General features: G+C 62.1%; 1 protein-coding gene across 1 annotated transcript in view; it reads left to right on the forward strand.

Annotated features, from left to right (window-relative positions):
• RAB11FIP3 (RAB11 family interacting protein 3) overlaps positions 1–11,091 on the forward strand; it is an 88,850-nt gene that overhangs the window by 41,604 nt on the left and 36,155 nt on the right. The gene's annotated exons all lie outside the window — the stretch shown is intronic.

Raw genomic sequence — 11,091 nt, forward strand, 5'->3', positions numbered from 1 at the left:
GGGCTGTTTGGCCAGAAAAGGGCAGAGCAGAGGTGGGAAATGTGGCTTTCTGTGCCAGTTCTTGGGCTGGAGCAGGGAAGCTGCCATGGGGTTTGTCCTTTGGAGCCTTCAGTTCCCTCCTGTGGGCTGTGTCCCTGGGCAGCCTGCTCTGGCTGCAGGGGTCCCTGCTGACTGCAGGGGGCTGGGCAAGGTGCCCTTGGAGGGTGCCTTCCAACCCAGTGCATTCTGTGACTGTTCCTCAGCACAGGGCCTCAAGCTGTGCCAGGGCAGGTTCAGGTTGGACAGGAGGAACAATCTCTTCCCAGCAAGGGATCTCAGGCCCTGGCCCAGGCTGCCCAGGGAGGTGGTGGAGTCCCCAGCCCTGGAGGGGTTCAAAGCCAGCTGGCTGTGGTGCTGAGGGAGGTGTTTGGTGGCAGTGGCTCAGCAGCAGTGCTGGGCTGTGTGCTTGCACTTGGTGATCCCCAAGGTCTCTTCCAGCCTCACCTGCTGGCTCTGTGGTTCTGTGTTGCAGTGATGCCCTGTGCCTGCTCTCAGCTGGGCAGGAGGCTGCTGGCCCTGCTGCTGGGCTTTTGGGCTGTGTTTGGTGGGTTCTCCCTGCTCCTGCCTCATGCTTTCCAGGCTGGAAGAGCAAAGGGCTGGGGCTGGCTCCCTCATCCCAGCTGGAAACTGAATAACTTCCTTCTGCCTCTCCTTCTCCAGGCTTTGGCCCTCAGGTTTCTGCCTGCTGTGCCTGGGCAGCCTGGGTCTTTGCATCTCACAGGGTGTCACTGCCAAGGCTCTCAGCCTCCTGAGCTGCAGGCAGGCTCTCTGCTCTCTGCAGCCTGCAGGATGGGACTTTGGCCTGGTGGCCTCTTGCAGACAGGCTCCAGCTGCTCTGTTGGGTTTGCTGGCTGCTGGGAGCTGCTCTTCTGCTGTTCAGTGAGTTAGCCACTCCAGCTGGCTTGAAGCTCTCACTCTGCTGCTTGGGAGCTGGCCTGGGCATCAGCCCAGTTCCCAGCCAGGGAGGGGTTCTCTCTTGACCCAGCCTCCTGTGGCTCCCATCAAGCCAACAGACCTGCACTCTCCCCCTGGGCAGTCCCCTGCTCCCCTGCCCAGATGAGCACAGCCCTAAGAGCTGGGTTCCTCCTGCAGAAGCTGTGCAAGGCCAAGTTGAACATGGCCTTGACATGTCCTCAGGTTGTGCCAGGGGAGGCTCAGGTTGGAGGTGAAAATGTCTTTGGTGCCAGAGTGGTCAGGGCCTGGCAGAGGCTGCCCAGGGAGGTGGTGGAGTCCCCCTGCCTGGAGGGGTTCCAGAACCCTGTGGCCATGGCAGCTGGGGCCAGGGTTTGGTGGCCATGGTGGTGCTGGGTTGCTGGTTGAGCTCAGAGAGCCTTTCCAGGATGCTGTGCCTAGGTTGGGTTTGCTTTGTGAAGGAGGTTACCAGGGCAGAGATGGCTGCATGGGAGGGACAGGCAGGGAGGGGGGGTTGCATATTCTTTATCTGGTAGAAGGTCACAAACAGAAGTGAGAGCAGTGCCAGGATGAGAGGCAATGGCTTTGAGCTGGGAGAGGGCAGACTGAGAGTGGAGAGGAGGAAGAAATTCTCTGCAGTGAGGCTGGGGAGACTCTGGCACAGGCTGCCCAGGGAGGCTGTGGCTGCCTCCTGCCTGGAGGTGTTGAGGGCCAGGCTGGATGAGGCCCTGAGCAGCCTGTGCTGGTGGGAGGGGTCCCTGCCCCTGGCAGGGGCTGGAGCTGGATGGTCTCAAAGGTCCCTTCCAAGGTAAGGCAGTGTGGGATTCATTCTGAAGGTGCTCTGGCATGGCTGGACTGAGTGCTCTGGAGGCTGGGAGAGCTGCTGGGAGCTGCTGGTGCAGGCAAGCAGCCTCCTCCTCAGCCCTGTGCCCAGGGACAGTCCCCTGAGCCCCAGAGCAGGGCTGTGGTCAGAGGGCTCATTGAGCAGAGAAGAGCTCTGCCAGGGCTGCTGGGCAGCAGTACCAACACCTCTGTGTGTGCCCTGCTGGCATCAAGGACTGCTGCTGCTGCTGCTGCCTGGGCAGCAAGGGCAGCCAGCTGGAAAAGGAGATGGACCCCAGGAGCTCCTTTTGAGCAAGATGCAAATGAAATGGAAGGAGAGAGTCTGTCCTGGGAGCAGTGGTGTCCAAGAGCTTCATCAGTGCCTCCCTCCAGTCTGCAGGGCACAGCAGGCTGAGTGGGGTTGGTAAGGCTGAAGGAGGGGAAGGCAGCCAGAGGGACCTGGACAGGCTGCAGGGGTGGCTGAGGAGAGCCTCAGGAGGTTCAGCAAGGCCAACTGCAAGGTCCTGCAGTCCTTGACATCAACCCAGGCTGGGGGGGATGAGACTGAGAGCAGCCCTGCAGGGAAGGCCTTGGGGGTGCTGGGGGGGAGGAGCTGGGCAGGAGCCAGCAATGGGCACTGGCAGCACAGGAGGCCAAGGGCAGCCTGGGCTGCAGCCACAGCAGGGTGGCCAGAGCTGGAGAGAGGATCCTGCCCTCTGCTCTGCTCTGGGGAGACCTCACCTGCAGGGCTGGGGCCAGGTATGGGACCCCCAGCACAAGAGAGACCTGGAGCTGCTGGAGAGGGGCCAGAGGAGGCCACAGAGATGAGCAGAGGCTGCAGAACCTCCCCTGTGGGGCCAGGCTGGGAGAGCTGGGGCTGTGCAGCCTGGAGGAGAGAAGGCTGCAGGGAGACCTCAGAGCTGCAGTTCAGTATCTGCAGGGCAGCTGCAGGCAGGCTGGGAGGGACTGCTCAGAAGGGGCTGTGGGGATAGGACCAGAGGCAATGGCTTGGAGCTGGAGCAGGGCAGAGTTAGGTTGGACACCAGGAGGGAGTTCTGCAGGGGGAGGCTGGGGAGACTCTGGCACAGGCTCCCCAGGGAGGTGCTTGAGGCCTCATCCCTGGAGCCATTGAAGCTCAGCCTGGCTGTGTCCCTGGGCAGCCTGCTGTGGCTGGAGCTGTCCCTGCTGCCTGCAGGGGGGCTGGGACAGGAGGCCCTTGGAGGCTCCCTCCCAGCCCAGTGCAGTCTCTGGGTTCTCACACTGAGCCCAGGGTAATCTCCTGCAGCTCAGCTGGTGTCTAACTGCTGAGGCAGAATCCCCTGGGTTGTCTTGGAGACGATTCCAAAGCATTCCCAGCCTGCCAGGATCTCACAGAGGTTCAGCACATGATGGAGAGAGAGCCTCAGGCTGAGTGCCACCAGTGTGACAATTCATCAGAGCCTGGGGTGCCTGGGTTCTGCAGGCTCTCCTGCAGCTCAGCACTGAGCTCCCATCTCAGCCCTCATGCCCTGGGCTGCTGGGCCCTGGAAGGCTTCAGCTCCCCAGGGATGGGAGAAGCCATGGTGCAAAGTGCAAAGGCAGCACTGCAGCTCAGGGTTGCAGTAAGACATTCATTTTCCAGTCAGGAAAAAGCCTCCTGGAGCCTTTGCCTTGCACAGGGAGGGCTTGGAAGGGGTTTGGAAAGCAAAGACCTTGAAGCCTTATCTGGAGCTGCAAGCACAGTGTGGGCCCAGGCAACGTGGGGGCAAGGCTCAGCAGGGGGCTGCCAGCAGCCAGGCAGGGCTGCAGCTGAGGCCTCTCAGGAAGGCTCTGGGGGGCACAGCTGGCAGTGCTCAGGGTTTCCTCCCTGGCTTTAGGGGCTTTGCTTTTAGCCTCCTCACAGCGGTGCTAGCCATCCCCAGAGGGAGGGCAAGCAGAGGAGCTGGGGGAGCCCAAGAGCTGTGACCTGCTGTGCTGGCTCAGGGCAGAGCCAGGAGGAGAGGTTAAAGCATAACTGGTGAGCAGAGCCTGCTTCTGCTGGGCTCAGCACGGAAGGGCAGCTGCTTATCAGGCTGCAGGAGGCCTGCAGGCAGCGCTGCCGCCGCAGTTCCTGCTCAGAGCACTCTGCTGCAGCAGGGATGTGGCCCAGGGCAGAGGGAGCAAGGAGAAGCTGCAGAAGATGGGACTGTGAAGGTAAGGGAAGGAGGGAGCCTCACAGGGTGGGGGGTTCCTGCAGGAGCAACAGGAAAGCAGCCACAGCCCTGCAGAGCTGCGGGTCTGAGCCCTGCGAGGGCTGCCGCGGGGAAGGGCCAGTCCCTGGTGCTGGCTGGGACAGGGTCCTGTGCTGGCAGGCAGGAGCTGGGGCTGCTCAGCCAGCACCCTGCCCTCCCCAGGCTGCTGCCTGAGCCACCCACTGCTGGCTGTGGCCCCTGGGGGTGATCCCTGGGGGGTGAGGCGAGGGGAATTCAGCTTCCTCTCTGTGCCCATAAGGAAGAGGCTTGTCAGGTGGTGCTTGAATATTCACCAGAGCTACCAGGAGGGTGAGGTAAGCCCTGGAGACATCTGCACAGCTTGCACCCAGGGAGGCTCAGGTTGGACAGGAGAAGAAACTTCTTCCCTGGAAGGGTTCTCAGTGCCTGGCCCAGGCTGCCAGGGGGGTGGCTGAGCGCCCAGCCCTGGAGGTGTCTCCCAGAGGCAGAGCTGTGGTGCTGAGGGCCAGGGCTCAGCCCCAGCCTTGCAGAGCTGCAGAAGGGCTGAACCTGATGATCTTCAAGGTCTTGCCCAGCCACAACAGCTCCAAGGAGCAGGGCTGGCACTGGGTGGAGCTCTGCAGGCAGTGGCCTGGCAGGGAGGGCCATGCTGCCAGCCTGGCTCTCCCCTCTCCTTATCACGGGACAAAAGGAGCTGTGTTGGGAGCCTGCCCTGGACTTTGCTTCCCTGCTGCCTGCAGGAGCTGCTCCTGGAGCTGCAGTGCCCAGCTAGGGGCAGTGTGCCCACAGGTGGGTCTGAGGGCACAGCAGGGGGAAACAGGGCTGGAGCAGCTCTGCTGGGAGCACAGGCTGAGGGAGCTGGGGCTGTGCAGCCTGCAGAGGAGAAGGCTCCAGGGGCTCCTCAGAGCTGCTGCCAGCACCTGAAGGGATCCTGCAGGAAGGCTGCAGAGGAACTTTTGCTGAGGGGGTCTGAGCCAGGCCAAGGGGGAAGGGTTTGGAGCTGAGGCAGAGCAGGGTTAGAGTGGAGCTGAGGAAGAAGTTGTTGAGTGTGAGGCTGGGGAGCCTCTGGCCCAGGCTGCCCAGGGAGGCTGTGGCTGCCTCCTGCCTGGGGGTGCTGAAGGCCAGGCTGGATGAGGCCCTGGGCAGCTGAGTCCAGCTGAGAGCTGCCCCTGGGCATGGCAGGGGCTGAGCTCTGAGCCATGCTGTGGTTGGGCTTGTGGAGGGTGGCAGATCCATGCTCCCAGGGGGGCTCTCAGGTCTGGAGGTGCTGGGAAGGGGCAGGGTGGGATCCACCCAAACAGCCACTTGCTGTTTCCCTGCTGGGTTGATGTTGTGCAGCTCACTTAGGAACAACCTTCCCCCCCTGTAGCCCATGGGAACTTCATCATCCTCCCTGCCTGGCTCTTCCTGAGGGAGCTGCACTGGAAGGAGTGGTGGCTGCCAGCTTTTGGGGTGGTGAGGACAGTCTGCCAGCTCTGGTGTCCAGAGAGCTGGCTGTTGGTTTGCTTTTCCTGGGGGGAGTGGATGTCTGCAGCACATTTCTCCTACCCAGATGGGAGGGATGTTAGCACTCTGGGACATGGTCTCATGGCCATGGTGGCCTCAGGCTGAAGGTTGGACTCAATGGCCTCTTCCCACCCAAACCATCCTGTGATTCTAGATCAAGGCCTCTAAGCCCAGCTTTGGGAACTGTGTTGTCAAAGTTGCCTTCAGCTGAGGCCCAGCACAGGCTCCTGGCTTCTCTGAGAGGTGAACAGAGCACTGACAGAGGCATGAGGCAAATACAGCAGCTGAGAAGCCAGAGCCTTGTGCTGGTGATGAGCCCCAGGGGGGGATTGCTGCTGGCACCCAGTGGCTGAGCTGCCATGGGGCACTGCTGAGCCTGCAGAAGAGCAGCCCCAAGGGAGCTGAGCAATGCTCAGCAAGAGCTAAAGGAGCTGTGGGGGGCAAGGGGCTGGGGCCAGGCTCTGCTGAGTGCTGCCCAGGGCCAGCACAAGGGGCAAGGGGCAGCAAGTGTCAGGCAGGAGGTTGGAGCTGAGCAGGAGGAGAAAGTTGTTTGGGGTGAGGCTGCTGGAGGCCTGGAGCAGGCTGCCCAGAGAGGTTGTGGAGTGTCCTGGTGTGGAGAGCTTCCAACCCCCCTGGGCACTGTGCTGCTGGGCAGGGTGCTGTGGGTGCCCTGCTGGGGCAGGGCTTGGGCTGGGGGAGCTCCAGAGCTCCCTCTGGTTGCAGAGCTTTGGGGGTGGGTGTGTTAGAGCAGACTCAGGTGGCACCAGGAACACAACCCAGCTGCCTTCTCCTGGGCTTCCAAGGGGGCTAAAGCCACTTTAGAGCACAGAGCCTCTCAGGCAGGTGTCCCCAGCACCTGATGGCACCAGAGCTGTGCTGGGCCGGTGCCTCTGGCTGGGCTGCCTCTCTGAGCCAGGATCAGGGAATCCTGCAGTGGTTTGGGTTGGAAGGGAGCTTCAAGATCCCCCAGTGCCACCCCCCTGCCGTGGGCAGGGACCCCTCCCCCCAGCCCAGGCTGCTCAGGGCCTCATCCAGCCTGGCCTTGAACAGCCCCAGGGAGGGGGATGCTGCCCCAGCAGGTTGGGGGGGCTGCTCCTCATCCCTTCTGCTCTGCATGGAGCCTGTGCAGCTCCCTGGGCATGGCCAGGGCAGCACTGCCAGGCTGTCCCTGGGGCAGGGCTGCTGTCCCCAGCTCCTGTCCCCTGCCTGTGCAGGGCATGGGCAGGGCAGTGCTGCCAGGCTGTCCCTGGGGCAGGGCTGCTGTCCCCAGCTCCTGTCCCCTGCCTGTGCAGGGCATGGGCAGGGCAGTGCTGCCAGGCTGTCCCTGGGGCAGGGCTGCTGTCCCCAGCTCCTGTCCCCTGCCTGTGCAGGGCATGGGCAGGGCAGTGCTGCCAGGCTGTCCCTGGGGCAGGGCTGCTGTCCCCAGCTCCTGTCCCCTGCCTGTGCTGTGTGCACCCCCAGGGCTGTCCTGCTTGCTGGGAAAGCAGAGCTGCTCTTCCTTTTCCCTCCCCTCCCACTTCCCTTCCTGAGCTTCCAAGCATTTGGGGCCAAGGACAGCAGAGCTGCAGGAAGCTGGGACAGCTCTGGGCATGAGCTGGGGACCAGCCCTGTACAAAATAAACCCCTTCTCTGGAGCCAGACTTTGCTCTTCTCTCCAAGGCAACAGCTCACCAGAGCTTGGGCTGAGAAGCTTCTGACCATCACAGGTCAAAGTTTAGCTTGTCCCTGCCTGGACCTCAGCAGTCTTCTGCCCTCTGCTCATACTCAAGTGGGTTGTGAGCAGCAGCACAGGGAGGGGATTCTGCCCCTCTGCTCTGCTCTGCTGAGACCCCACCTGCAGCACTGCCTCCAGCTCTGGGGCCCCCAGCACAGGAAGGACCTGGAGCTGCTGGAGAGGGGCCAGAGGAGGCCACCAAGGTGATCTGGAGATCCTCTCCTGTGGGGGCAGGCTGGCAGAGCTGGGGCTGTGCAGCCTGCAGAAGAGAAGGCTGCAGGCAGACCTCAGAGCAGCCTCCCAGGACCTGAAGGGCTCCAGGAGAGCTGGGGAGGGACTTGGGACAAGGGCTGGGAGTGCCAGGCCCAGGGCCAATGGCTTTGAGCTGGGAGAGAGGAGACTGAGAGTGGAGAGGAGGAAGAAATTCCTTGCAGTGAGGCTGGGGAGACTCTGGCACAGGCTGCCCAGGGAGGCTGTGGCTGCCTCCTGCCTGGAGGTGCTGAGAACCAGGCTCGATGAGGCCTTGAGCAGCCTGTGCTGGTGGGAGGGGTCCCTGCCCATGGCAGGGGCTGGAGCTGGAGGAGCTTGAAGGTCCCTTCCAGCCCAGAGCATGCTGAGCAGCTGTGAGCCTGTGGATCAGTTTGGGCTTTACAGCACTGAGGACATTCACTCCCTTGGTCCCTGCTGCAGTGTGGAGCAATCCCAGGGCAGAGGAGCTGCTGCTGAAGTCTCCCAGAAGTGCTCCACCACCACCCCTGCTCCATCAGGGCACTTTGTGTCACCTCTCTGTTGCTTTCATCCACTCATCTCCTTGTGGAGGAAGAAGGGCATGGGGTGGGCTCCAAATCCCTGGGCACCTCAGGGCAGGCTGAGGTGGGCAACATCCTGCCCAGGAGGGCCAGCAGGCCTGGTCCTGGGGGAGAGGCTTTGTGGGGGCTTGGAGTCTTCAGTCAAGCCATGACCTGGGTTCAGTTCAGGCTCTGTCTGTGTCCCCCTTTTAAGGTCTGAAGTTTGCCTGAAGCATCTCAGGGGCTGTTTTGTTTGGCTGCTGCTGCCACCAACCCCACTCTGAACCTTCCTCTCCTGTGAGGAGAGGCTGAGAGCCCTGGGGCTGCTGAGCCTGGAGAAGAGCAGCCTGAGAGGAGCTGATCAGAGCTGATCAGAGCTGATCAATGCTTCAAGGGTGGGTGGCAGGAGGGTGGCACCAGGCTGCTGTCAGCGGTGCCCAGAGACAGGACAAGGGGCACTGGGCACAAACTGGCACAGCAGAAGGTCCATCTGAGCATGGGGAGGAACTGAAGGGTGCTGGAGGCCTGGAGCAGGCTGCCCAGAGCGGTGCTGGAGTCTCCATCTGAGCCATTCCAACCCCCCCTGGATGGTTGCTGTGTGCCCTGCCCTGGCTGCCCTGCTCTGGCAGGGGCATTGGGCTGGATGGGCTCTAGAGGTCCCTTCCAACCACTGCCACTCTGTGGCTCTGTGTTCCTGGCAAGGCCTCTGGGGCAGCTGTGCCCAAGCCCCCCAGTGGCCTGAAGTGTTCCTGGAGGGCTTCCACCTGGAAGAAGTGGCACAGAGCAGCAAACCTGGGGAGAGGAGGCAGAGGGGGGGAGAGGGTCAGAGCACAAACCACCTGCTCCTGAGGCCAGCAGAGAGGGTTTGTGGCTGCTCCTTTGCACAGGAGCTTGGCCTTGCTCCCTCCCTGCAGTCCCCTTCTTGTGCCTCCGTCCTCCTTGCACCTTCCCTCGGGCTTTGGTTGCTTAACCTGTGCTGAAATGCAAAGCAAAGGTCTCCAGGCTGCTGCTCAGGAGGAGGCCTTTGTTTGCAGCTTCAGCTGCCTCTGCACTCACTGACCAGAGGGGCTGAAGTTCATTGGGCTCTGCTGGGGCAGCTCTCAGCCCAGGCTGCTTTGGCAGGAGAGGAACTGGTTTCCTTCGCTGGACACCAGGAAAGTTTTGCCATCTGTGCTCCAGACCAGAAGCAAATCCCAGCCCATGCCTGCTGTGCCTGCAGGAGGGTGGCTCCTGGGCTCCTCTGCTGCCTGCTTCAGGCTCTGAAGGGCTGATCACAGCTTGGAGGGGACCCCAGGGCTCATCTGGTGCAAGCTTTCTAGGTGATGGAGTTGAAATGAGCTGGCCCAGCAGCCTGCCAAGCTGAGGCTTCAAAGTGCCATCCACCACTGCCCCTGGGGGCTGATTCCATGTTTGCTGGCTGCAGGCACAGGCTCAGAGCCACAGCCAAAGGCAGAGGGTTCAAAGCCAGCCCAACCCACCCTGTGACAGCCACCCCTACCTCTGGAGGTGCATGGACAGGGTCAGTAGGTCCAAGACTATGAGCAGGGCTGCCTGCTGCCATGGCTGGATGGCTTTGGGCTGTGCATGTGAGACAAGCCCGTGGGCAAAGCTGGCTGGAGGGTCAGCAGCTGAAGCCTGGTCCCTTGGCTAGAGCCTCAGCACAGCAGCTGCCTGGGGAAGGCTCAGCCAACCTCTCCACACCAGGTCATGCCCCTCCATAAACTGCTTGGTAAGCATTAGATGGATAAATCCTGGAGTGGCTCAGCTTGGAAGGGACCTCAGAGCTCATCTACCCTAAACCCCTGCCATGCCCAGGGGCAGCTCTCAGCTGGACTCAGCTGCTCAGGGCCTCATCCGGCCTGGCCTTCAGCACCCCCAGGCAGGAGGCAGCCACAGCCTCCCTGGGCAGCCTGGGCCAGAGGCTCCCCAGCCTCACACTCCACAACTTCTTCCTCAGCTCCACTCTAACCCTGCTCTGCCTCAGCTCCAAACCCTTCCCCCTTGGCCTGGCTCAGACCCCCTCAGCAAAAGTTCCTCTGCAGCCTTCCTGCAGGATCCCTTCAGGTGCTGGCAGCAGCTCTGAGGAGCCCCTGGAGCCTTCTCCTCTGCAGGCTGCACAGCCCCAGCTCCCTCAGCCTGTGCTCCCAGCAGAGCTGCTCCAGCCCTGGCAGCATCTCTGGGGCCTCCTCTGGCCTCTCTGCAGCAGCTCTGTGTCCTTCTGCTGCTGGGGCCAGCAGAGCTGGAGGCAGGGTTGGAGGTGAGGTCTGAGCAGAGCAGAGCCCAGGGGCAGAATCCCCTCTGCTGCCCTCTGCCCACCCTGCTCTGGCTGCAGCCCAGCACTCAGCTGCCTCATCCCACTGGTGCCCTGAGCTGTGCTGCTCCTGGCAGTGCTCCCCTCAGCAAAGGCAGCCACAGCAGGGGCTTCATCATGATGCCTGGAGTGCTTTGGGGTTATCTCTTTGGGCTCTTGGCAGCAGTTGTGTTCACTGTGTGCTCCTTGGCATCATGGAATGGTTTGGGATGGAAAGGACCTTTAAGATGGCAGAGTCCAAGCCTTACCCCAGCACTGCCAGGGCACCCCTGAGCCCTGGCCCTCAGCACCCCTGAGCCCTGGTCCTCAGCACCACTGAGCCCTGGCCCTCAGCACCACTGAGCCCTGGCCCTCAGCACCACTGAGCCCTGGCCCTCAGCACCATAGCCACACAGCTCTGGAACCCCTCCAGGGATGGGGACTGCACCACTGCCCTGGGCCAGGGCTTTATTCATAGATTCACAGAGTGGTTTAGGTTGGAAGGGACCTTCCTCCCCAGTCTCAATCTCCCAGCTCAAAGCCATTGTCCCTGGGCCTGGCACTCCCAGCCCTGGTCCCAAGTCCCTCCCCAGCTCTCCTGGAGCCCTTCAGGCACTGGGAGGCTGCTCTGAGGTCTCCCTGGAGCATTCTTTTGTGCAGCCCCAGCTCTCCCAGCCTGTCCCCACAGGGGAGGTTCTGCAGCCCTCTGATCTCTAGACCCTCTCCAACAGTTCCATGTCCTTCCTGTGCTGGGGGCAATTGATGAGAGCTCCTGGCTGGGAGCAAAGCCAAGCTGCTGACTGCTTGCTCTGCTCCCCAGCACTGAGGTAG

The sequence above is a fragment of the Dryobates pubescens genome, chromosome 4 (assembly GCF_014839835.1).
Source record: "Dryobates pubescens isolate bDryPub1 chromosome 4, bDryPub1.pri, whole genome shotgun sequence".
Lineage (NCBI taxonomy): Eukaryota > Metazoa > Chordata > Aves > Piciformes > Picidae > Dryobates > Dryobates pubescens.